Source organism: Podarcis melisellensis (assembly GCF_964234715.1).
Source record: "Podarcis melisellensis genome assembly, chromosome: 13".
NCBI lineage: Eukaryota > Metazoa > Chordata > Lepidosauria > Squamata > Lacertidae > Podarcis > Podarcis melisellensis.
Window position 1 is genome coordinate 9,327,232 of NC_138545.1, and position 25,311 is coordinate 9,352,542.

Below are 25,311 nucleotides of genomic sequence, written 5' to 3' on the forward strand. Positions count from 1 at the left end.
ACTTTATCCACTTTATCCACTTTATCCACTTTATCCCTTCACTTTATCTATAGGACACCTAGATTAGGAGAGAAGTCAATTCTGTCATGGATTCCTCCTCCCTGAATTATTACTCATGGGCTGAAGAACTAGAGAGATGTCTCTCATGGCTTCAGGGTCTCAAGGGGCTCATACAAAGTTGGTTCACATGAAAATGTCTGAGGAAAATATGGGGAGATGATTACAGATGAAATCACCTGTGATACTTCAAGCACCATTTTATGTTAGTTGTGGTTGATGGCATTTTCAGTTCTTTGCACCATGACTCTCCCTTTGTGTGTTCCTTGTGATGTGCACAGAAATGTATCAGTCTGAATTACCTGAATACTTTTATTCAATTTCTTGATTCTGAATCAATTCAGAGGGCAGCTGCAGGCAACGGTGGGTTTTTGCCTGGGTTCAGATTCACTTCCTCTCACTGTGTATGTCTGCTACACAGTAATACACAGCCGTGTCCTCAAGTTTAAGGCTGTTCATTTGCAGATAGAGGAGGCTGTTGGAATTATCCCTGGAGATGGTGAATCGTCCCTTCACTTTATCCTAGTAGCAAATGTCAGATGAACCTGCATTTATACTTGCAACCCATTCCAGGCCCTTTCCCTGAGCCTGTCTTCCCCAGTGCATCCATTTGCTGCTGAAGGTGAACCCAGAGGCTCGACAGGAGAGGTGGAGGGACTCCCCAGGCCTTTTCACATCCCCTCCAGACTCAACCAGCTGGACCTCTGACTGGACACCTAGAAAGAAAGGCATTTTAAGAGACCTGGTGTATGTCTTTAACACCCATCATGTACTAGCTGTCTTCAACAGAAAGGATGGGTTTACCTCCAAAGGCTGCTGAAAATAAAACAAGTTGAAGCAAAGCTATCATTTTCCCTGTGTGAAATGTTGTTCCAAGCTTGCAGGCAAAGGGAGGGTGTCTGACTGCTTTAAAGAGGAAGTTTTCTGAAGATTTACATACCCATCAGGATAAAAGGACTAGCAGAAACACTTGGCAATGTAGAACTGGAGGTGTGTCTGCTCTTTGCAAAAATCTTTTTTTGCTACCATGCAATTCACACAGCTCTTTACAGTGGTGGATTTATGTATCCGTATGAGGTTAGAAGAGCAACAAAGGCTTCTGCTTTGAACATGTCCAGTGCCCTTATTAAGGATGGATGTGAACGGCTCATTAACATTAAAGGAAATATTAAATGAGTTTTCAGAAAGTTTAGATTGGAAATAAAAATGTTGATAAGAGCTCAGCATAGAGAGAAAAATGTCCAGTGCCATCTCGTAAAGGTTTTAAATGTAAAGGTAGAAAATATAGTTTATCCTCCCGTAACACCAAGTAACAGAGCACCAGGCAAGGCATGCTCATAGTTCCTTCTTTCTGCCTTTCTCAAAGCAACGAGAGTCCTTTATAATGTGTCCTTAGCAATGTGTGAATGAGGAAATATGAATTATATGTTGCATCCAGGGTTGCTAACATGTTGCCCATAGGTGCCCATGCATCTGCAGAAAGCTTCCCTGATTTGCCTTCCCCAAGAAATTAGCCTTTATATAAGCTCAGTCTATATAACAGGTTGTGGTGTGTGATGGGTTGGTTGTGATGTTTGTGCATAGTGCCCATGGCCGATTTTCCTGATATCCATAAGGGCCCATGAGTTGTTGTTGGTGGCCCTTGGCCTACATGAAGCAGACACTTGAGTCACAAATAAAACCCAAAAATGGAAGTATCTTTCTCAGTGCAAACAATATCTATTGGTATATCCAAAAGTAGAACTAAGCACAAATTGTTTGGATTAACACATTGTTTGGATTAAAACAATTGTTTGTTTACACATGTACACGATATACATAAAAAAAAAATCACATGCTCATTCCCTTGGAATTGTTCCCCATAAGCTGATGACACACAGAGAATTGTGAGAAGAAGAGCAGCCTCACAGGAAAAGAATTTGCACCTGACTGAGGTGTGTATTCCTGTTAACTTGCATAGATAGAGTCCTCAGCTCTTTTGATGAATGACACTCCCTATGTGGGTGGAAATGTTTGTAACACATGCATTTCTGAATCCTGATAAATGTCCATCCAACATGATAACCCCCACATACTCTTTTATGAGAAGCAGAACTCTGTGCTTAGAGACAAATGTGTGTTCCTCTAAAGGTTTGTGTATTCCAACCTGTGTACGTAATGAAGTACTTCTGTGCCCACAGTTAATGAAAGAGTAGCTTATGGGGGAAATAGATGCACTACATAAATATCACGCTATCTCAACAGAGGCATGTGCACACATGTGGATACTGATTTTCACCCAATATGTTCAATTAAACATAAAAAGGCCCTAACATTTTAGAGAAGTGTAGAGAGTGAGCATGATTGTTACATAACCCATGGAAAACAGTGATAGAAACCAGAATTAAACCCTATCTAGGAAGGTGTTGAAGTCAGGATCAATATTTCTATATTCCTAAGAGCTATGTTCCCCACTCTCAAACAGTGTCAAGCAATAGATATTGCACCCTTTCCCTGGTCCGATTGCTTCCTGAGTCCTGCAACGAAGAGCAATATGAAGTGTAGTGAAAATAGCTGGAACCTCTGAGTGCTACTAGAGTCTGTGCAAACCCATGATCTGGAATGTGTTTTGGGGCCCCGTTGTAAAATGGGATGGTAAATGCTGATGTGCAAAAGGGGACAAGAAAATATTCCTTTAAACTATAAGCTGCAATGTTTGTTCCTCAAGATTTTTTTTTTTATAAGATTTTTATTCGAAATTTTCAAAATACATAGAGAAAGAAAAGAAAAACATACAAAGAAAAAAGCATACAAACAACATATAACAAAACAAAAATATAACATCTTAGTCCGAGTCTTACTTTCTTTACCAATTGGACTTCCTCACATCTTCCGTTCCTGCTTTCCAAATTTAAAAAGTTCTAAACAGCAATTTATCACCTTATTTCAAATACTTATTTATATTTTCCAATTATTATGTTTCCAATTTTACATTTATCTCCAACAAATTTGAAACCTTAATTTTACACATAGTATTATTCAAAAATAAATTTAAACTCCAGTTACATAGTAAACTCACATTCCTTTTAACTAATTTACTTAGGCCACGCTTATTTTCACTCTTTCACTTTCTTAACATTCATACAATTTACAGTATTTTTGTAGGTAGTCCTTAAATTTTTTCCAGTCCTCTTCCACTGCTTCTTCTCCCAGGTCACGGATTCTGCCTGTCATTTCTGCCAATTCCATGTAGTCTATCAGTTGCGTCTGCCAATCTTCCAGCGTGGGCAAATCTTGTGTTTTCCAATGTTTAGCGATGAGTATCCTTGCTGCCGTTGTTGCATACATAAAAAAGGTATAGTCCTTCTTTAACACCCTTTGGCCGGCAATGCCCAAAAGCAAAGCCTCTGGTTTCTTGGGAAAAGTATACTTAAATACCTTTTTCAACTCGTTATATATCATTTCCCAGAAGGCTTTAACCCTAGGGCATGTCCACCAAAGGTGGAAAAACGTTCCTTCAGCTTCCTTACATTTCCAACATTTGTTATCAGGCAAATGGTATATCTTTGCAAGCTTGACTGGGGTCATGTACCATCTATATATCATTTTCATAATATTTTCTTTTAAGGCATTACATGCCGTAAACTTCACACCGGTGGTCCATAACTTTTCCCAGTCAGCAAACATAATGTTGTACCCAATGTCTTGTGCCCATTTAATCATAGCTGATTTGACCGTTTCATCTTGTGTATTCCATTTTAGCAGCAAGTTGTACATTTTAGATAAAACCTTTACCTTAGGTTCTAACAATTCTGTTTCTAACTTCGATTTTTCCACCTGGAATCCTATCTTTTTATCCAATTTAAAGACCTCTTTAATCTGAGCATAATGTAGCCAATCTCGCACTTTGTCTTTTATTTTTTCCGCCCTCTGCAACCTCCAAGAGTCTCCATCTTTTTCTATTATTTCCCAATATTTCGGCCAATTGGCCTCCATATTGAGTCTTTTCAGGGCCTTTGCTTCCAATGGTGACAGCCACCTTGGCGTCTTATTCTCTAGTAGGTCTTTATACCTTATCCAAACATTGAACAGTGCTCTTCTGACAATATGGTTCTTGAAAGCCTTATGACTTTTAACCTTGTCGTACCACAAGTATGCATGCCATCCAAAAGCATTATTAAAACCTTCCAGATCCAAAACATCAGTGTTTTCAAGAAGTAGCCAGTCTTTCAGCCAGCAGAATGCTGCTGCTTCATAATACAACCTTAAGTCTGGCAGGGCAAACCCCCCTCTTTCTTTAGCATCAGTTAAAATCTTCAACTTGATTCTGGGCTTTTTGCCCTGCCAGACAAATTTCGAAATGTCTTTCTGCCACCTCTTGAAGCACTCCATTTTATCCATAATTTGTAAGGTCTGAAACAAAAACAACATTTTTGGCAATACATTCATCTTTATGACAGCAATTCATCCCAACAAGGAAAGTTTCAGTCTGGACCAACTTTCTAAGTCCCTTTTGATCTCTAACCAGCATTTCTCATAATTGTCTTTAAACAGACTCATATTTTTAGCTGTTATTGTTCCTCAAGATTTTAATTGAGAGCAGACATGAGAAAAGAAGGGTTTTTGTCTGGCTTCAGATTCACTTCCTCTCACTGTGTCTCTTGCACAGTAATACACAGCCGTGTCCTCGGGTTTAAGGCTGTTCATTTGCAGATAGAGAAGGCTGTTGGAATTATCCCTGGAGATGGTGAATCTTCCATTCACTTTATCCAAGTAGTAAATTACACCTGAAGTGGTGCTTATGAAGGCCACCCATTCCAGGCCCTTCCCTGGAACCTGTCTCACCCAATTCATGTGATAGCCCACAAAGTTGAATCCAGAGGCTTGACAGGAGAGGCGGAGGGACTCCCCAGGCCTTTTCATATCTCCTCCAGACTCCACCAGCTGGACCTCTAATTGGACACCTGGAAAGAAAGATTTTAAGAAGTTTCTGCATGTTAACAACACCCAGAATGAACCAAACTTTGATAACTGGTATGAGAAATTTACCTCCAAAAGCTGCTGAAAAGAAAACAAGCTGAAGCAAAGCTATCATTTTTGCCTGTCTGATGCTTTGAGAGATTTGACCAAAATGTGGTCCCTAGTATGCAGCAGTAGGCAGAGTGTTTGACTGCTTTAAAGAGGAAGCTTTCTCTGAAATTTACATAACCACGAGGATAAAAGCACCAACAGGGACATTTGGCAACATCCGACTGGAAGCATATGGCGACCTTGCAAAAATCTCCTACTTTGCCAAAGCACAATTTGCACAGCTCTTAACCTTGATGGGCTCATGTATCCCCCTCATGCACAAAGGCTCCATGATTTCAAAGATGCAAACCATCAAATATATCAGTAATGGTGGGTGGGTTTGAAGTATGTGCCTGAATGGTACATTTCATTCAAAATTACTTTGAAATTGGTCAAAGAAGTTAATCAAGGGGAAACATTAAATGTAAATCAATTCAATCTCTATTGTTGTTTTTCTTTAATATTATTGTTGTTTATTGTTTATTATTGTTGTTTATTTTAATTATTAATTATTATTGTTGTTGTTCTTTAATATCTTAGGGACGCAGGTGGCCCTGTGGTCTAAACCACTGAGACTTGGGCTTGCTAATCGAAAGGTCTGTGGTTCAAAGCCCTACGAAGGGTCAGCTCCCGTTGCTCGGTCCCAGCTCCTGTCTCACCCAGTACATGTTGAAGCTCCTGAAGGTGAACCCAGACATTTGACAGCAGAGGCGGAGGGAATCCTCAGGTCTTTTGATGTCCCCTCTAAACTCAACCATCTGAACTTCTGAATGGGCACCTGGAAATAAAGGCATTTTAGGAGGCCTGTTGTAGGATATTAACACTCAGGGCTCATCCACATTTCTGGTAGTGTTGTGCCTAGAAAACACAAGTCTGAGCGGTTTCCCAGTTGCCTCACTCCTTTCCAAGGGAAAACCTGTTCTTTAGTGATAGATAGGAAGAAATTGCAATCTGGAGGAACCACAATTTGCAGTTTGCTCCAATGGAGCACTAAAGAGCAGTTTTCCAAGACAGTTTTCCAAGACAGGAGGAAGCACAAATAAGGCGTCAAAATGAAGCCGTTTTATTTAACTGAAAGGATGGATTTACCTCCAAATGCTGCTGAAAGGAAGACAAGTTGATGCAAAACTAGCATTTTCCCTCTTGAATGAATTGAGATGGTTTATTGAAAAGTGGTCCCAGGAATTCAGAGTTTTGTAGCTGCGGCAGGGTTACCGCCAAACTGGTTTAAGGAGGAAGCAGTTTCTGAAAATTTGCATAACCCCCCCAGCATAAAAAACCCCACCACAGCTCTTTGGCAGCTTATGGTTGCAGGTCTTTGTAACAAATAGTATGCTTATTTACTAATGCACAATTTTACCTGCTGTTACCCCTCACACGTTAAAACCAAGAGGAAAGAGAAATACCTCACCCCTTTCTAGGAGACCCCGGATAGTTAATGGGCAAAGGCCTGGTTATAGAGGAAAGTTTTTGCCTCGTGCCTACAGATGTATAATGATGGTTCCAGGCGATCCTCACTTGGGAGAGCCTTCCATTAACAGGGAGGCATTGCAGAAAAGGCTCAATCTCATTTTGCCATCTGCCAGACATCATGTGGAGGAGGAAGATGGGGGGGGGGGGAAGGCCTCAAATTATGATCTCGGAATCCGGATCAGATCTACTAATATTTATTTTTTGAATGTGACTCAGTTCTCTTCTTCATTTACACCAAGGGCTGCCAATATTCTGCAATGGTAACTACACTCAAACAGCATAACAAGCCACACACCATAGCTTGTTCTATTGGCTACACTAAAGAGCATCTTTGAAATTTCCATTGGGGAGAGAGGATACTGTGAGAAGTGCACTCGCCCACTCTGGTGGGCACCATTGTGGACTGGCATTCCCCTGCGTGCCATGATCTGACTGGGATTCCCTGACAGCACAGGAAGGCTCTTGCTGCCTTGCTGCCTTGACTGTGGTATGCATGCAAGCACATAAACACCATTCCCATGGAATTTATTCTATTTATTCACAACATTTTATCCCAGATTTTCCCTCGAAGAATTCAATGTTCTATACATAATATCCCCCTCCTCATATATTCTTCACAACACTCCAGTAAGGTAGCTTAGGCTGAGAGGATGTGAAGGTCATCTAGTGAGCTTCATGGACAAGTAGGGATTTGAACCCAGGTTTCCCAGGTTCTTTGTGCTGCAGAGGAAGTTTCACCCAATGCCAAGAGATGATGGGATGATGAAGAACTACACAATGGCCAGTTCACAATTTTGTTAAAAGTCCACATTTCTACTTGAGGTCTATCACAAGCAGCCTTAAGCATAACTCAGAGGTATGAGCAGACAAAACACAAATAATCATGCATTAACAAAACTGTATATTGATTTCCGGTGGAAGGGGGGAAGTGCTGAATCAAAGTCATTTTATACAGTCCTGTACTGATCCACATTGGTCTATTTCCATTGTGTGTCACTTCTGCAGGTTTCCATCAGAATAATCATTTCTGGATTAAGTTGCAGATTGAAGAGGCAGGCAGTTTGGATGTTGTTCTGCATCATCTGTGGAATGTAGAATTACTCTGGCAAAACTTTCACAGTGTATTTGTTGATAGAAGCAGGACTTCTACTTTTTGAAGAGGGCCCAATAGGCTTTGTCTCACTGTGTCTCTTCGGGCACAGAAATACACAGCGGAGTCTGCAGCTGTCAGGGAGTTCAGCTGGAGGGAGAACTCATTCTTTGAGGCATCTGAAGAAATGCTTGCTCGGCTCTTCAGAGAAGGGGCATATCCTTTTCATCCATCATAGGGGTATATCCATGCAATCCATTCCAGACCTTTCCCAGGTGATTGACGGATCCAATGCCACGCATAGTACCGAGTAGAGATGGAGAAACCAGTGACTTTACAAAGTAGGTTGAGATTCTCTCCTGGTCTCACTATTCCTGGCCCAGTTGATACAAGCTGAATGTCTGAGAAGACCCCTTGGAAAGAGAAAAGATGGCAATGAATGGTTGTTCGTCATCAAATCACCACATGAAGTAAATTAATCGCAGAACTTCCCTTACCTTCAGAAAACACCACCAAAGAAAACAAAAGCAACAAGAGCTCCATAATGTTGATGATCAAATGTGTGGCAGAGATACAGGAAAGAGGGGACTCTGGGCTGGGAAGCAAGTGAAGATTTTATATTCAGGGTTTTTCAACCAAAACTACTCCCAACGTCCTGGGGGTATTTACATGAGACCTCCCCAGTGAGGCGCAAGAGGCAGATAAAAGCCATTTTGGCGATCAGGGTTTGCTGCTGGTTTCCTCTTTGTCCCCTGCACAAACACAAACACACAAAGACAAATGCACACAGAGTGGAGTTCTAATGGAGGGGGCATAGATGGAATGCATAATTCACTCAAAGACGTTGGTGTTGGAGGAAGGTTTGGAAGAGATTAATGAACTGGGGAAGCATTCTTCTTTTATACTTTAAAACTACTGGTTGTGGTGGAAAGTTCAAGGGACTGGCATTTATTATCACATTCATCATTATCATCATTATTTCAGCCTCCTTTCTTCCCCACAAACTGTTGCCCATGAGCTGAGAGCACAGAGATAATTGCTTGAAAGTTTCTCAGGGACTCAAAGTCTCAGGGGGCTCATAGAAAGTTGGTTGACCAGGAAACATCTGAGAAAGTTATTGCGTTACAGATGAAATCACCAACCGTAGTTCGAGCAGCATTTTATTTCAGTCCTGGCAGATAGGGCATTTTCTCTTCTTTGCACCATGACTGCCCCCTTGTGAGAAACAAGAGACGGAAGAGGTCTGCTTTTGTGACTAGATGCTTAATGTGCAAAATGACATTTGGTAGAGATTAATGGGTTTTCCTTCCAGTGAAGCCAAATTCTCCTTTAGACCTTTCTAGCGATATTGGGAAGTGCAAAACACATTTTAAGTATTAGATCTTGATATTTTAATGTTTTTATTCTTTCAGTTAATTCACGTATTAACATTCCACAGAAGACACCACTGCTGAACAGATCTGCCAAACCATACGTTTTCCAAATGTGATTCTTCTCCTCACCACAATGGAGAGGTAAGTGTGTGGATATGAGTAATCTGATCAGCTCCACCTGATTGGCTGTGGCAAGCAGGCATTAACATAAACAACATTCCCATGGAATTTATCCTATTCATTCATAGCATTTTATCCCAGTTTTTCCCTTGAAGAATTCAAGGTGCTATAAATGTTATCCCCCTCCTCATATATTTCCCTCAACACCCCAGTAGGGTAGGTCAGGCTGAGAGTCCGTGACTGACCCAAGATCATCCAGTGAGCTTCATGGACGAGTAGGGATATGAACCCAGGTTTCCCAGGTTCTTTGTGCTGCAGAGGAGATTTCAAGCCATGCCAAGGGATGATGGGATGACGAAGAAAGACACAATGGCCAAATCAGAATTTTGTAAAAATTCCACATTTCTACTTAAGGTCTATCGCCACCAGCCTTAAGCATAACTCAGAGGTATGAGCAGACAAAACACAAACAATCATGCATTTGCAAAACTGGATGTTGAATTTAAGTGGGGGGGGGGAGATGCTGCAGCAAAGTATTTTTGTACAGCGTTGTACTGATCCACATTGGTCTATTTCCATTGTGTGCCACTTCTGCAGGTTTCCATCAGTATAATCATTTCTGGATTAAGTTGCAGATTGAAGAGGCAGGCAGTTTGGATGTTGTTCTGCATCATCTGTGGAATGTAGAATTGCTCTGTCAAAACTTTCACAGTCTATTTGTTTATAGAAGCAGGACTTCTACTTTTTGAACAGGGCCCAATAGGCTTTGTCTCACTGTGCTCTCTCGGGCACAGAAATACACAGCGGAGTCTGCAGCTGTCAGGGAGTTTAGCTGGAGGGAGAACTCATTCTTTGAGGCATCTGAAGAAATGCTTGCTCGGCTCTTCAGAGAAGGGGCATATTCTTTCCCTCCACTATAGGGGTATATCTGTGCAATCCACTCCAGACCTTTCCCAGGTGATTGACGGATCCAATCCCACGCATAGTACTCAGTAGAGATGGAGAAACCTGTGACTTTACAAAGCAGGTTGAGATTCTCTCCTGGTCTCACTATTCCTGGCCCAGATGATACAAGCTGAATGTCTGAGAAGACCCCTTGGAAAGAGAAAAGATGGCAATGAATGGTTATTCGCCATCTAATGGCCCCATGAAGTAAATTAACATTGCAGAACTTCCCTTACCTTTAGAAAAAGCCACCAAGGGAAACAAGAACAACAAGAGCTCCATAATGTTGATGAATGAATGTGCTAGAGATACAGGAAAGAGGGGACTCTGGGCTGGGAAGCAAGTGAAGATTTTATATTCAGGGCTTTTCATCCGAAACTACTCCCAACTTCCTGGTCACATTTACATGAGACCTCCCCAGTGAAGCACATGAGGCAGATAAAAGCAGTTTGAGGGATCAGGGTTTGCTGCTGGCTTCCTCTTTGTCCCCTGCACACACAAACACACAGAGACAAATGCACACAGAGTGGAGTTCTAATGGAGGCAAAAACGGAATGTAAAATTCAATCGAAGACGTTTGTGTTGGAGGAAGTTTTGGAAGAAATTAATATACTGGGTATGGTTTTTTCTGTATCAGTCTATAGACTGGCATTATTATTATTATTATTATTATTATTATTATTATTATTATTATTATCATTATTTTCATCCTCCCTTCATTCATCCCTGGAATGTCCACCACACTCCCAAATGCTACACCATTATTATTTTTCTCCCGTCATGAAATCACATCAAGAGTCTTTTTAAAAAATGCTTCCTCAGCAAGGATGAAAGGCTTTGGGACTCCAATGCCTTTCATCCTAGGGGTAGCCATTTTGAAGTTCGAGAGATGATGATGATGATGGTGATGATGACGATTTTATTATAGTTATATATCACTTTCCATCATAAAACCTCAGGATGGTTCACAAGATTAAAATACAACTTAAAATAAAAAATAAATAGTTAAAACATTAAGTACCTCAGAGGTCTTGACTGGTCACAGTGGCTGTGGAGGAGACTTTGGCCTCACTGTGAAATGTTCAAATGAAGTGGAAGAAAATTTAGGTTAAGTATGAAGAAACACTGTAGATCACAGCTCATCGAAGAAATGGAATGTTTGTGGAATACCCACTCTTTTTTTTTTAGGATATTTATTAAAGTTTCAAAAGTTATATAAAAAGAAAAAACAATAATACAAACAAAACACAGACAAAAACAAGTATAATTTCAATCCCTTATTTTCTTATAACTTACTTCCCCGACCTCCTCATACCTCCCCTTTCTGTATTCCAATTTCTAATTATAAGTTCAGCAAATCCTCCCCCTTAATTTTTATTTAATTTTTAACCTTTCTTTTCTTTTTACTTAATCATTACAGCTGGAAACCACTTAATTTCTAAACCAACATCGTTCTAACATTCATTAATATTGCAATGTTTCCTAAGATAGTCCTTAAATTCTTCCAATCTTCTTCCGCCGTCTCTCTTCCCTGGTCACGGATTCTGCCAGTCATTTCAGCCAGTCCCATATAGTCTATCACCTTCATCTGCCATTCTTCCAAGGTGGGTAAGTCTTGTGTCTTCCAATACTTTGCAATAAGTATTCTTGCTGCTTTTGTCGCATACATAAAGAATGTTCTATCCTTCTTTGGCACCAATTGGCCTCTGGTTTCTTTGGAATACCCACTCTTAAAGGCTTTAAATAAATAAAAAACAACAACACAAAAAGCACATGTACAAGAATCCCATCTTAATGTAGAGCACATGACACAACATTCTCATAGCTCCTTGTTCTTCCTCTTCTCAAAGCACGGGGAATCCTGTCTTTCTAATTGGCAAATGAGAAATATAAAAGCTGTGTTTACATGGGGGTGTCACTAAACATGGTGCTCATGACTGCATATATATGCATGTTCAGAAACATTTCCTATTTACGTGGTCCTCTTTGAGTAGTAAAAAGACCCGAACTTAAAATAATAATAATAATAATAATAAAAAATGAGCAGTGAGCATCCTGTGTGTTATATAATTCATGTAAAAGAGGGATAGAAGCTAGAATCAAACCACAATATGCTCTTGAAGCCATGTAAAATCCTGACCTTAAATATGTCTTTGGCCTCAGAGACTTAAATAACAAACAGGTGGGGAAGTGCTGGCATGCTAAAGGGCACAAAAAACTCAGAGATCGTCTGTGGGCAAAGGAGGGTTTTTGCTTGGCTGCAGAGTCACTTCCTCTCACTGTGTCTCTTGCACAGTAATACACAGCCGTGTCCTCAGGTTTCAGGTTGTTCATTTGCAGATAGAGGAGGCTGTTGGAATTGTCCCTGGAGATGGTGAACCGTCCCTTGACTTTATCTGAGTAGCGTTTGCCAGATGAATCTGTACTTATGTATCCCACCTGTCAGAGCTGCCTCCAGGTCCCAGCTCACTGAGGACCAACGCTAGCCGGTAGTAATGTGCCAAAGTCTTTATTGAGGTTCAGTTTCCATTTACCAGCCGCAGCGTGCAGCCCTACGTCTAGACGCTAGATCGGCAAAGCCTCGTCTGAGTCTCCACCCCCTGTACACCAGTTTAAGACCCTAGCCTTACTCCACCTTTTCCGCTGCTCCTTTCTCCTCTGGGTCCTTCTGCCCCCCGGTGTCTCCTCCTTCCTGGACTCTTCTGACGCTGACCCCCTTGACTCCTGCCCCTCCTTTCGGTGGGCTTTAGGACCTGGCTCCCTACCCGGGCTACCCACTGTGCCGCTTGCCTGTACATTTGAACTTGGCCCGTGCGCCCAGCTTCCAACTTTCCTCTCGACCGTTTCCTCGCTCTCCGATGGAGGCGTGGTCAATCCTGACTCATCTCCTCCCGCTGGTGGTGAGCAGCCTGATCCCGATGCCTGGGACTCCTCCTCTCTACTGCTCTTTGGTGGGGAAGTTGGTCCCGATTTCCAGCTGCTGCTCTCTGAGTCCCCTCTGGTTCCTTCTCCCTGGGGTGTCCCCCTTGCTCTGACCATGGGAGCCCCTTTCTGTGAGTCTTCCGATTCGCTGGACAGACTCAGAGACCTCGGACCACTGTCATCGCTTACATTCCCTTCGGATTCCTCCCCTTCGCTCTCCCTTTCCTCCCTTTCCTGTGCCTCTCCTCCTGAGCCCCTGACATCCACCCCCCCTCGAAGCCCCCCTTCCCCCCTCCCCTTCTTCGGGTGTGGGTACTGGGCGCTCCATCGTTGTGGGGGTGAGTGCCGGATACAGTTCGTCTCCCGTGGCATGCATCCAGCGGGATAAGTCCAGATCGTCCTCCATGTTCTTGTCGACATCGATCTCCTCTGCTTCCATCTCTTGGCCTCCGTGCTCGAACCCAAGGTCCTCTCCCAACACGTCCATGTCCGTCTCCCCCCCTGTTGCCCCGGGGGATGCTTGCTGCCAAGGCCCTTCCAGCAGCTCCCTGCTCCAGCCCCCCTCAGGTCGATTGTCCCACCAATAAGAGCGGTCTGTGGCAGACCCCGAGGGTGATCCCTCCGGGGAACTTGTGTCGGGTGCTGGTTCCTCGTCCGAGGAGAACCCCTGGAACGTGCTGGCGGAAAGTGTGGGTGTGAAAAGATATTCGTCGAAATAATCTGCTGGCATAGGTCTGTGTGGGAAGAGTGCGTGGAACTCGTCCTTGAGGTAGTGCTCCTCCACCTCATAGTATGGCACCCAGCAGTTGGCGCTTGCCGGGGTACCTTCCCTGGCGAGGAGATACTCAACCCCCTCTTCCCCCCATCTCGAGTCTAAAATTTCTGTGACCTCATTGATGGGCTCCCCCCTTGGCGACCCCCTTTCTGTGGGCACTTCCCTGAGCTGGTCTGGTGCCTTCCTCGGCTCCTGAAATCTGTGGGGTGCCTTGTAGGGCGTGAGCACTGATCTATGAAAGACCGGGTGCATTCTGGATCCCTCCGGAAGTGTCAACCGGAAGGCTACTGGATTGACCTGTGCCTCGACTTGGTAAGGCCCTAGCTGCTTATGTCCTAGCTTCTTCTTCGCTAGCGATCTGGCCGGCACTGCCTGGGCTGCCAACCAAACCCAGTCTCCCACCTGTATGTTTTCCCCGGCCCTTCTGTGTTTGTCAGCCTGCAGTTTGTATGCGTGCTTTGCTAGTTCTAACTGCCTTCGGAGCTGTTCGTGGACCTCCTGCAACTCTGACGCGAAGGCGTCTGCTGCCTGTGGCTCCCCCTCCCCCACTCTCTCTAATCCCGGGAAGGTTCTGGGATGTCTCCCATTGTTGGCGAAGAACGGCGTCACCCCCGTGGACACGTGCTTCGTGTTGTTGTAGGCGAACTCGGCGAGTGGCAGGTAGTCCACCCATGTCGCAGGCTGCTGATTCGCGTAGCATCTTAGGTACTGCTGCATGATGGCGTTGACCCGTTCCGCTTGCCCGTTGGTCTGCGGGTGTCTCGCCGACGCTAAGTTGATCTTGACGTTCAGGATGCCCATCAGCTTCTGCCAGAAGTTCGAGATGAACTGTCGCCCCCGGTCGGACAGGATAGCTCGTGGTAGGCCGTGAACCTTGAACACGTGGTCTATGAACAGCTTGGCGGTCTGTTCTGCTGTGGCCACCTTCGCGCACGGAATGAAATGGGCCATTTTGGTGAACATGTCCACCACTACTAGAACTGCTGTCTTGCCCCGCGAGCTGGGTAGATCCGTGACAAAGTCTAGTGCCACCCTCTCCCACGGTTCGAGCGGAGTCTGCAGCGGTTCCAGCAGACCTGCCGGTGGTCTGTGCACTGGCTTGGCCCTTTGGCAGGTGTCGCACCTCGAGACGTAATCCGCTACTTCCCCCCGCATCCTGGGCCACCAAAAGTGTCTGGCTAACAATTCTACAGTCTTCTCTTTGCCGAAGTGCCCGGCGGTGGGTGCGTCGTGCAGCTGCTGCAGCACCTTCGCGCGGAGGTCGTCCCCCGGTACGTAGAGGGCCCCTTTGCGGATGAGCAATCCGTCGCGTATCTGGAACTCGTCGTCCTTAGCCTTGCCACTGTGCACCTCCTCCATCTTGGCTTGTGCGAAGGGGTCCTCCTGCAGCGCGCGACGTACAGCATCCAGGTCCACGGTTGCCGAAGCGCATGCCCACGCCTTCGGTGTGAAAATGTGCTTTGCTGCCGGTGGAGCCGCCTCCTCTAGGTATTGCGGCTTTCTGGACAGTGCATCTGCTATGACGTTGTTGTCTCCTGGGATGTACTCTATCTTGAAGTCGAAATCCGCGAAGAACTCCGCCCAGCATATGTGCCTCTGGTTCAGGAACTTCGCCGTGCACCAGTACTCCAGGTTCTTATGGTCAGTGCGGACCTGCACTGTGTGCTTGGCTCCGATAAGGAAGTGCCGCCATGCCTTAAATGCTGCATGAATGGCCAGCAACTCCCTGTCCCAGATGGTGTAGTTCTGCTCCGACTTGCTGAGCTTCCTGGAGTAGAAGGCGCACGGCCTCCAGTCCCCATGCGGGTCTTGCTGCAACAGGACTGCACCCACGGCTCTGTCTGAGGCGTCCGTTTCCACCCTCATCGGTCTGCTGGGATTCACATGCAGTAGCTGCTCCTCGGACGCGAAGAGACGCTTGAGTTTCTGAAAGGACTGCTCCGCCTGCTCCGTCCAGACAAACTTCTTCTTCTTGGAGCTGAGCGTGTCGGTGATGGCCGCCGTCTGCATAGCGAACCCCTTGATGAACTTGCGATAAAAGTTTGCAAAGCCAATAAACCGCTGGACCTCCTTCCGAGTGCGTGGGCTCTTCCAGTCCAACACTGATCGAACCTTGGCGGTGTCCATGGCGAGCCCCTTGTCCGACAATTTGTAGCCCAGGAAATCCACCTCCGTCATGTCGAATTGGCACTTTTCCAGCTTGGCATACAGTCTGTGCTCCTGCAGTCTCTGCAGAACTTCCTTGACGTCCCTCTCGTGCGTCTCCTGCGAGTCGGAGAATATCAGGATGTCGTCCAGGAAGCAGACGCACTTTTTGTAGAGGAGTCCCGCTAACACGTGATGCATGAAGGCTTGAAAACAGTGGGAGCCATTTTGTAATCCAAACGGCATAACTCTGTATTCATAGGTGCCCAGGGGCGTGAACATGGCTGTTTTCCACTCATCGCCCTCCCGTACACGTATGAGGTTGTACGCCCCTCGAAGATCCAGCTTGGTGAAGATGCGTCCCTTCCTCACCGTCGCGAGCAGGTCGTTGATCTTGGGCATCGGGAATGCCGTGGGCTTTGTCCTCGAATTTATGACCCTGTAATCAACTACAAGCCTCTTTTGGGGCGTGTCTTTCTTCTTCACGAAGAATACGGGGCTGCCCCCCACTGCCTTGGACTCCCGGATGAAACCGCGCTTCAAGTTGTGATCTATGAACTCCCTGAGTTCCTGTAGTTCGTCTTCAGACATGGAATACAGTTTCCCAGTCGGCAGCGTCGCCCCCGGCAGGAGGTCAATCTTGCAGTCATAGGACCTGTGGGGAGGTAGCTTGTCCGCTTCCTTCTCGCAGAAAACCTCCAAAAACGCTGCGTACTTGTGGGGCACTGCTTGCAGCGTGCCTAATTGTAGCTGTGGGGCATCCTCTGCCCCTTCCGGGCTGGGCAGAATGCAGTGTTCTGCACAGTAGGAGGAGCCGATAGTCAGTTGGCGCTGGTACCATGCCAACGCTGGGCTGTGCCTGTGCAGCCAACTCATGCCCAATACTACAGGTGTGTCCGACAGTTGGGTGACATTGAAGCTGATGACTTCCCGGTGATTGCCAATCTGCATCACCATTGGCGGCGTTTGCTCCACCACCTGCCCCCCCAGCAATTCCCTGCCATCCACCGTGACAACCTTCAGGGGCAGCGTGGCTGGCAGGAGCGCTATGCTGTGTTGCTTAATGAAATCCAGTCCTATAAAGTCTGCGTTACTACCAGAGTCAATGGTAATGGGCACTTCCATTGAGAGTCCATTGGGTAACTGGAGCGATGCGGTGAGTTGCACCACTGGTTTGGGTGGGAGAGGGTCTGTGGGCTGCAAAATCTCTGGGGACTGCTTCACTGACTTGTCTGGCTGGGCCCCAGTGCTTATGATTCCAGCCAGACTTCGTCGTTTCCCTGCTGTGGTTCTCTTTGCTGAGCTGCTTCTGTTACTGTTGCTGAGGCTGCAGTGTGCTTGTGGAGCCTCTGGGGACACTCTTTCGCCATGTGCTGAGCACTGTCGCAGATGTAGCACTTCCTGTTCCCTCTAGGAGGCTTTGCTTTGACTGCTCCCGGTGTCAGGGCTCTGGTGGCTGACTGAGCCCTGGCGCCTCCAATCTCCATTGGTTCTTCTCCCCCTCCCTGCGGAGGTGTGGATTGCATACGCGCTGCATCCCTGGGAAAGAGGGGAGCTGCTCTCTCTGGCGTGCATCCCCAACGTCCTTCTTCTTTGCCCCAGGGACGCTCCTCCAGCCTCACCCCAATCGTCAGTGCCCTCTGCACAACTTCCTGAGTGCTTTGGGGTCTCTCCCCCCTTGCTATCTCATCTTTCACAGGTCCATTCAGCCCCTCCCAGAAAAGGTCTCTGACTGCAGCTGAATCTTTCTCCCATCCCAGCGCATTCACCAATGCAAAATAGCGGGAATGATACTGCCTTACAGTGGCTCTCCCTTGTTTCAGTCCATGTATCTGTTTTCTGGCGATATCAATGTCTATTGTTGATAAAAAACACGAATCCATCGCTTTAATGAAGGCATCCGCACTCCGGAGCGCCGGATCCTTATCTCTCCACAGGTTGCGCAGCCACGCTTTAGCTTCTCCATGCAAATGAGATAATATAAATCCTACCCTCTCCTGCTCATCTCTAAAGTCTTTATCCAGCAATTGCAGCGCAAACATCACGTCTGCTCGGAAGTTAGGGTACTGCTGCAAATTCCCATCAAAATCAGACACAAGGCTGGCTCCTCTCCTCCCCAACCCAATCCCCTCCGGTTTTTTGGGGGGGGGGTGCTCCTGCTTAGTAAGCGCGCCTAACCTGGCTTGTAGATCTCTGCAGGCAGCAGCTGCTTCGTCTTCTCTCTTCCTAGATGCGAGAATCTCCTGGTTGAGTCGCGTCACTGCATTTTGCAGGTCAGCCATCTTCTGTTCGGTAGTCATCTTTCCTTGCTTTTGTGAGCTCGCGAAGAACCAATCTTCGCCCCCTCGCTGCGTCCACTCACTTGCGAGGTTCTTGGTAAAGGGAGATGAGGCTTACTGTCAGAGCTGCCTCCAGGTCCCAGCTCACAGAGGACCAACACTAGCCGGTAGTAATGTGCCAAAGTCTTTATTGAGGTTCAGTTTCCATTTACCAGCCGCAGCGTGCAGCCCTACGTCTAGACGCTAGATCGGCGAAGCCTCGTCTGAGTCTCCACCCCCTGTACACCAGTTTAAGACCCTAGCCTTACTCCACCTTTTCCGCTGCTCCTTTCTCCTCTGGGTCCTTCTGCCCCCCGGTGTCTCCTCCTTCCTGGACTCTTCTGACGCTGACCCCCCTGACTCCTGCCCCTCCTTTCGGCGGGCTTTAGGACCTGGCTCCCTACCCGGGCTACCCACTGTGCCGCTTGCCTGTATATTTGAACTTGGCGCGCGCGCCCAGCTTCCAACTTTCCTCTCGACCGTTTCCTCACTCTCCGATGGAGGCGTGGTCAATCCTGACTCATCTCCTCCCGCTGGTGGTGAGCAGCCTGATCCCGATGCCTGGGACTCCTCCTCCCTACTGCTCTTTGGTGGGGAGGTTGGTCCCGATTTCCAGCTGCTGCTCTCTGAGTCCCCTCTGATCCCTTCTCCCTGGGGTGTCCCCCTTGCTCTGACCATGGGAGCCCCTTTCTGTCAGTCTTCCGATTCGCTGGACAGACTCAGAGACCTCGGACCACTGTCATCGCTTACATTCCCTTCGGATTCCTCCCCTTCGCTCTCCATTTCCTCCCTTTCCTGTGCCTCTCCTCCTGAGCCCCTGACACCACCCATTCCAGGCCCTTTCCAGGAGCCTGCCTCACCCACGCCATGTAGTAGCTGCTGAAGGTGAAGCCAGAGGCTTGACAGGAGAGGTGGAGGGACTCCCCAGGTCTCTTGACATCCCCTCCAGACTCAACCAGCAGGACTCCAGATTGGACACCTAAAAACAAAGGCATTTTAGCATAACTGCTGCATGTTATTACACTCAGAGTGTCCCATGCTTCTTTATTTGAGAACGGATGAATTTACCTCCTCCAAGAGCTGCAGAAAATAAAACAAGTTGTAGCAAAAGTATCATCTTCCTTATCTATTGCTAGAGAGCTGAGTGAAATTGGGCTCAGGTGTTCAGGGTCACTGGTGCAGGGAGGGGGTCTGACCATCCTAAATAGGTGTGTGTCTCTAAAAATTTGCATACCCAGCAGGAGAAAAGCAGCAACAGAGACTTCAGGCAGGCTCTGACTGTAGGCACATCTAGTCTTTGTAAAAGTCTGCTTCCTTGTTAATGTACAACTTCAGTACTTCTTAACAAGGGTGGAAAGATATATCTTTCTAAGGATAAAATGAATACACAAACATCTGAGGGGGGGAAAGAGTCCCCCTGAACATGCCATGTAATTCTGGTGAACAATTTCTTGACATTGTTGCAGTGAGGAATTGTGCCGGAATGGCACGTTCAAGTGAAGCAGCAGAAGGGAAAGTGCGTTTAACCATTAAGCAAAAATATTTTTAAAAGTTTTTTTTTAATAGGTATCCTGACTTAAAGTAAAGAATCAGAGCAAAAGACAAGGCCCTCTCAGGGTCCCTTGTTTCTGGCCTGCCCATGGTTACCTGTTTACACAAAGAGCCATTCCCTGCGAAGCACAGCTCCCAGCCCCACCTCAGCTGAAATTAGGCTTCAATAAATAAACACTTTAGCCAACAGAATAGTTGGCTGTGGTGTATGCAGTTGGTGCTCTTTCAGCAATGGTTTTCACCATGGGGTCTATCAATATACAGCTTATATACTGATACACTGCCTTAAGGTAGAATATTGGAGAAAATGACAAGGCATTCTCATAGAATCTTGTTGCTGCCCTTCTCATGTTTGAAATAGGAAATAGGAAAGCTGTGTTTACATCAAACGGTGGCAGTGTGGCAACCTTCCTTGCTTTCCATATATTACACTTCCCCCATTGAAATTAGGCTTGAAGGTAGCACTTGATTGTAGCCAAGATAATAGTTTGTGGTGGGTGGCTGACTGTGGTGTTTCTGTGTGCTGCCCATGAGATATTTTATTTCTGGATGGCACATATGTCCATGAGTCCAGAATAGTTGATGACCCCTGGTCTACATGAACCAGATGCTTTATTCACATAAGTAGCAAACAGAAGTATTTTCATCCCCAAAGGTAAAACTAGGGGCAAACTGTATGCTTTTCAATCAGAACAATCTTCATGGGTCACACATGAAAATGTCATATTCCCATGGCCATGGGTCAGTCACCATTTAGGTTTCTAGGCAATAGGGCACCCAGAATCAGACACTAGCTGATAAGGCCATGAATTCCCCCTTCATGAATTGCTACCCATGGGCTGGCGACATAAGAGAAGATTGTGAGAAAGTCTCTCAGGGAGTCAAATCTCAAGGGGCTCCTAAAATGTGGCTTCACAAGAAATGTCTGAGGAAACGATTAGCCTCACAGATGAAACCACCAACTGTACTTAAAGCACCAATTTAATTTCGTCATGGCTGATGGCATTTTCTATTCTTCTTACCATACCTGCCCCCTTGGGGAGAGGAGGAGGAGGAGGTTGTGGTGGTAGGGAGTTCTGAGGTCTTGTATTGTGACAAGATGGTTAGTATGTGATAGGATATAGATTTATGAATTTTCCTTCAGTGATGTCAGATGATGTGTTCTAAGAATATAATAAGAAAGGGGATAGAAGCTAGGATTATACTTTAACTAGGAGGTTTCAGAAATCAGACTCTCCTTCATTGGAGGTTTTAAAGCAGAAGTTGTCAGGGATTCTTGCATTCAGCAAAACAAGTGTTAATTTACCAATCCCAAGTGTTATCTTACCAATCTTAAGCAAGAGAGGGCACCTGTGTTTGTTTGGTGTCAAACTCATGCCTGACAAACCTGTTGCACACCATCCCAATCTCAGAGCAGCAAAAAAATTCCAGGGGTCAGAGGTGGATTCAAGGGAACATGACAAGTTTGGTTGCACTAGACATGGAGTGGCACAACTATGATTTAGAATGAAGCATGAGAGGTGGGGGTGCGAAATTTGGGCATCACACAGGGTGCTGCTGAAATTTGAGATCCCAAGGTTCAGCACTGCAGGGTTTCCAGCCCTTGGTGTACATGAACCAGACAGTAGAGTCACACTTTAAAATATGAAGTATTTTTCTCCGCTCAAATATCACTATAGGCGTATAGGTTGAACTAGGCACACATCATACTGCACATGTCCTGTTTCCACATTATGTATTGCATAATCACTATCTATGACAGTTTTATTTTAATGCCTCCAAACTATAGGACAACTAGATTAGGAGAGAAGTCAATTGTGTCATGGATTCCTCCTCCATGAATTATTACTCATGGGCTGAAGAACTAGAGAGATGTCTCTCAAGGCATCAGGGTCTCAAGGGGCTCATACAAAGTTGGTTCACATGAAAATGTCTGAGGAAAATATGAGGAAATGATTACAGATGAAATCACAGTGATACTTCAAGCACCATTTTATTTTAGTCGTGGTTGATGGCATTTTCAGTTCTTTGCACCATGACTCTCCCTTGGTGTATTCCTTGTGACGTGCACAGAAATGTATCAGTCTGAAGTATCTGAATACTTTTATTCAATTTCTTGATTCTGAATCAATTCAGAGGCAGCTGCTGGCAAAAGAAGGCTTTTCCCTGGGTTCAGATTCACTTCCTCTCACTGTGTATGTCTGCTACACAGTAATACACAGCCGTGTCCTCAAGTTTAAGGCTGTTCAATTGCAGATAGAGGAAGCTGTTGGAATTATCCCTGGAGATGGTGAATCGTCCCTTCACTTTATCCAAGTAGCAAATGTCAGATGAACCTGCATTTATACTTGCAACCCATTCCAGGCCCTTTCCCTGAGCCTGTCTTCCCCAGTGCATCCATTTACTGCTGAAGGTGAACCCAGAGGCTTGACAGGAGAGGTGGAGGGACTCCCCAGGCCTTTTCACATCCCCTCCAGACTTAACCAGCTGGACCTCTGACTGGACACCTAGAAAGAAAGGCATTTTTAGAGACCTGGTGCATGTCTTTAACACCCATCATGTACTAGCTTTCTTCAACAGAAAGGATGGATTTACCTCCAAAGGCTGCTGAAAATAAAACAAGTTGAAGCAAAGCTATCATTTTCCCTGTGTGAAATGTTGTCCCAAGCATGCAGGCAAAGGGAGGGTGTCTGACTGCTTTAAAGAGGAAGTTTCCTCTGAAGATTTACATACCCATTAGGATAAAAGGACTAGCAGAAACATTTGGCAATGTAGAATTGAAGGCGTGTCTCTTGTTTGCAAAAATCTCTTTTTTTGCTACCATACAATTCACACAGCTCTTTACAGTGGTGGATTTATGTATCCGTATGAGGTTAGGAGAGCAACACAGGAATCTGCTTTGAACATGTCCAGTGGCCTTATTAAGGATGGTTGTGAACGGTTCATTAACATTAATGGAAATATCAAATGAGTTTTCAGAAAGTTTAGATTGGAAATTAAATAAAAATGTTGATAAGAGCTCAGCATAGAGAGAAAAATGTCCAGTGCCATCTCGTAAAGGTTTTAAATGAAAAGGTAGAAAATATAGTTTATCCTCCCGTAACACCAAGTAACAGAGCACCAGGCAAGGCATGCTCATAGTTCCTTCTTTCTGCCTTTCTCAAAGCAACGAGAGTCCTTTATAATGTGTCCTTAGCAATGTGTGAATGAGGAAATATGAATTATATGTTGCATCCAGGGTTGCTAACATGCTGCCCATAGGTGCCCATGCATCTGCAGAAAGCTTCCCTGATTCGCCTTCCCCAAGAAATTAGCCTTTATATAAGCTCAGTCTATATAACAGGTTGTGGTGTGTGATGGGTTGGTTGTGGTGTTTGTGCATAGTGCCCATGACAGATTTTCCTGATACCCAAAAGGGCCCATGAGTTGTTGGTGGCCCCTGGCCTACATGAAGCAGACACTTGAGTCACAAAGAAAACCCCAAAATGGGAGTATCTTTCTCAGTGCAAAAAGTCTCTATTGGTGTATCCAAAAGTAGAACTAGCCACAAATTGTTTGGATTAAATCCTCTTTACACATGTACATGATTTACATAAGAAAATATCACATGCTCATGCCCTTGGAATTGTTCCCCATGAGCTGATGACACACAGAGAATTGTGAGAAGAAGAGCAGCCTCACAGGAAAAGAATTTGCAGCTGACTGAGGTGTGTATTCCTGTTAACTTGCATAGATAGAGTCCTCAGCTCTTTTGATGAATGGCACTCCCTGTGTGGGTGGAAATGTTTGTAACACATGCATTTCTGAATCCTGATAAATGTCCATCACACAAGAGAACCCCCACATACTCTTTTATGAGAAGCATAAAACATTTGTGTTTGGAGACAAATGTGTGTTGCTCTAAAGGTTTTAATATTCCAACCTGTGTACATAATGAAGTACTTCTGTTCCTACAGTTAATGAAAGAGTAGCTTATGGGCTCCTGTCTCAGCCAGTACATGTTGAAGCTCCTGAAAGTAAACCCAGACATTTGAAAGCAGAGGCGAAGGGAACCCTCAGGTCTTTTGATGTCCCCTCTTGACTCAACCATCTGAACTTCTGAATGGGCACCTGGAAATAAAGGCATTTTAGGAGGCCTGTTGTAGGATATTAACACTCAGTGCTCATCCACATTTCTGCTAGTGTTGTGCCTAGAAAACACAAGTCTGAGCGGTTTCCCAGTTTCCTCACTCCTTTCCAAGGGAAAACCCACTCTTTAGTGATATATAGGAAGAAATTGCAATCTGGAGTAACCACAAGTTGCAGTTTGCTCCAATGGAGCACTAAAGTGCAGTTTTCGTGGGTGGGGGGAGGAAGCACGAATAAGGCCTCAAAATGAAGCAGTTTTCTTTAACTGAAAGGATGATTTACCTCCAAATGCTGCTGAAAGGAAGACAAGTTGAAGCAGTACTATCATTTCCCCTCTTGAATGAATTGAGATGGTTTATTGAAAAGTGGTCCCAGGAATTCAGAGTTTTGTAGCTGTGGCAGAGTTAGCGCCAAACTGGTTTAAGGAGGAAGCAGTTTCTGAAAATTTGCATAACCCCCCAGCATAAAAAACCCACCACAGCTCTTTGGCAGCTTATGGTTGCAGGTCTTTATAACAAATAGTGTGCTTATTTACTAATGCACAATTTTACCTGCTGTTACCTATCATAGATACATTAAAACCAAGAGGAAAGAGAAATACATTAAAAACACCTCACCCCCTTCTAGGAGACCCCGGATAGTTAATGGGCAAAGGCCTGGTTATAGAGGAAAGTTTTTGCCTAGTGCATACAGATGTATAATGATGGTTCCAGGCGATCCTCACTTGGGAGAGCATTCCACTAAAAGGAAGGCATTGCAGAAAAGGCTCATTCTCATTTTGCCACCTGCCAGACATCATGTGGAGGAGGAAGATGGGGGGGGGGGAAGGCCTCAAATTATGATCTCGGAGTCCGGATCAGATCTACTAATATTTATTTTTTAAATGTGACTCAGTTCTCTTCTTCATTTACAACAAGGGCCATCAAACATTCTGCAATGGGCACTACACACAAACACCACAATAAGCCACACACCACAGCTTGTTCTATTGGCTACACTAAAGAGCATCTTCAAAATTTCTATTGGGGAGAGAGGTTACTGTGAGAAGTGTTCTCGCCCACTCTGGTGGGCGTCATTGTGGGCTGGCATTCCCCTGCATGCCACGATCTGACTTCGGATTCCATGGCAGCACAGGAAGGTTTTCAGCCAAACTTGCTGCCTTGACTGTAGTATGCATGTATGCACATTAACACCATTCCAGTGGAATTTATTTAATTTATCCATAGCATTTTAACCCAGATTTTCCCTTAAAGAATTCAAAGTGCTATACATAATATCCCCGTCCTCATATATTCTTCACAACACTCCAGTAAGGTAGCTTAGGCTGAGAGGATTTGACTGACCCAAGATTATCTAGCGAGTTTC

The 25,311-nt window shown here is 45.3% G+C and overlaps 2 long non-coding RNA genes across 3 annotated transcripts; both read right to left on the minus strand.

Moving 5' to 3' along the window:
- Positions 1 to 9,052: 9,052 nt before the first annotated feature.
- On the minus strand, positions 9,053 to 10,472 carry LOC309355928. The gene is made up of 2 exons (XR_014162635.1): positions 10,344 to 10,472; positions 9,053 to 10,257 (listed from the first exon to the last, which is right to left on the minus strand). It is a non-coding gene; the product is annotated as an uncharacterized lncRNA (long non-coding RNA).
- A 1,889-nt stretch (positions 10,473 to 12,361) lies between these two features.
- Positions 12,362 to 22,442, minus strand: LOC309355910. 2 transcript variants are annotated; one of them, XR_014162609.1, is made up of 3 exons: positions 22,414 to 22,442; positions 19,095 to 19,246; positions 12,362 to 12,546 (listed from the first exon to the last, which is right to left on the minus strand). It is a non-coding gene; the product is annotated as an uncharacterized lncRNA (long non-coding RNA). The 2 variants fall into 2 exon arrangements; XR_014162610.1 differs by lacking the exon at positions 22,414 to 22,442 and adding an exon at positions 19,324 to 19,434 and having other exon boundaries at positions 12,363 to 12,546; positions 19,095 to 19,231.
- Between the last annotated feature and the right edge of the window lie 2,869 nt (positions 22,443 to 25,311).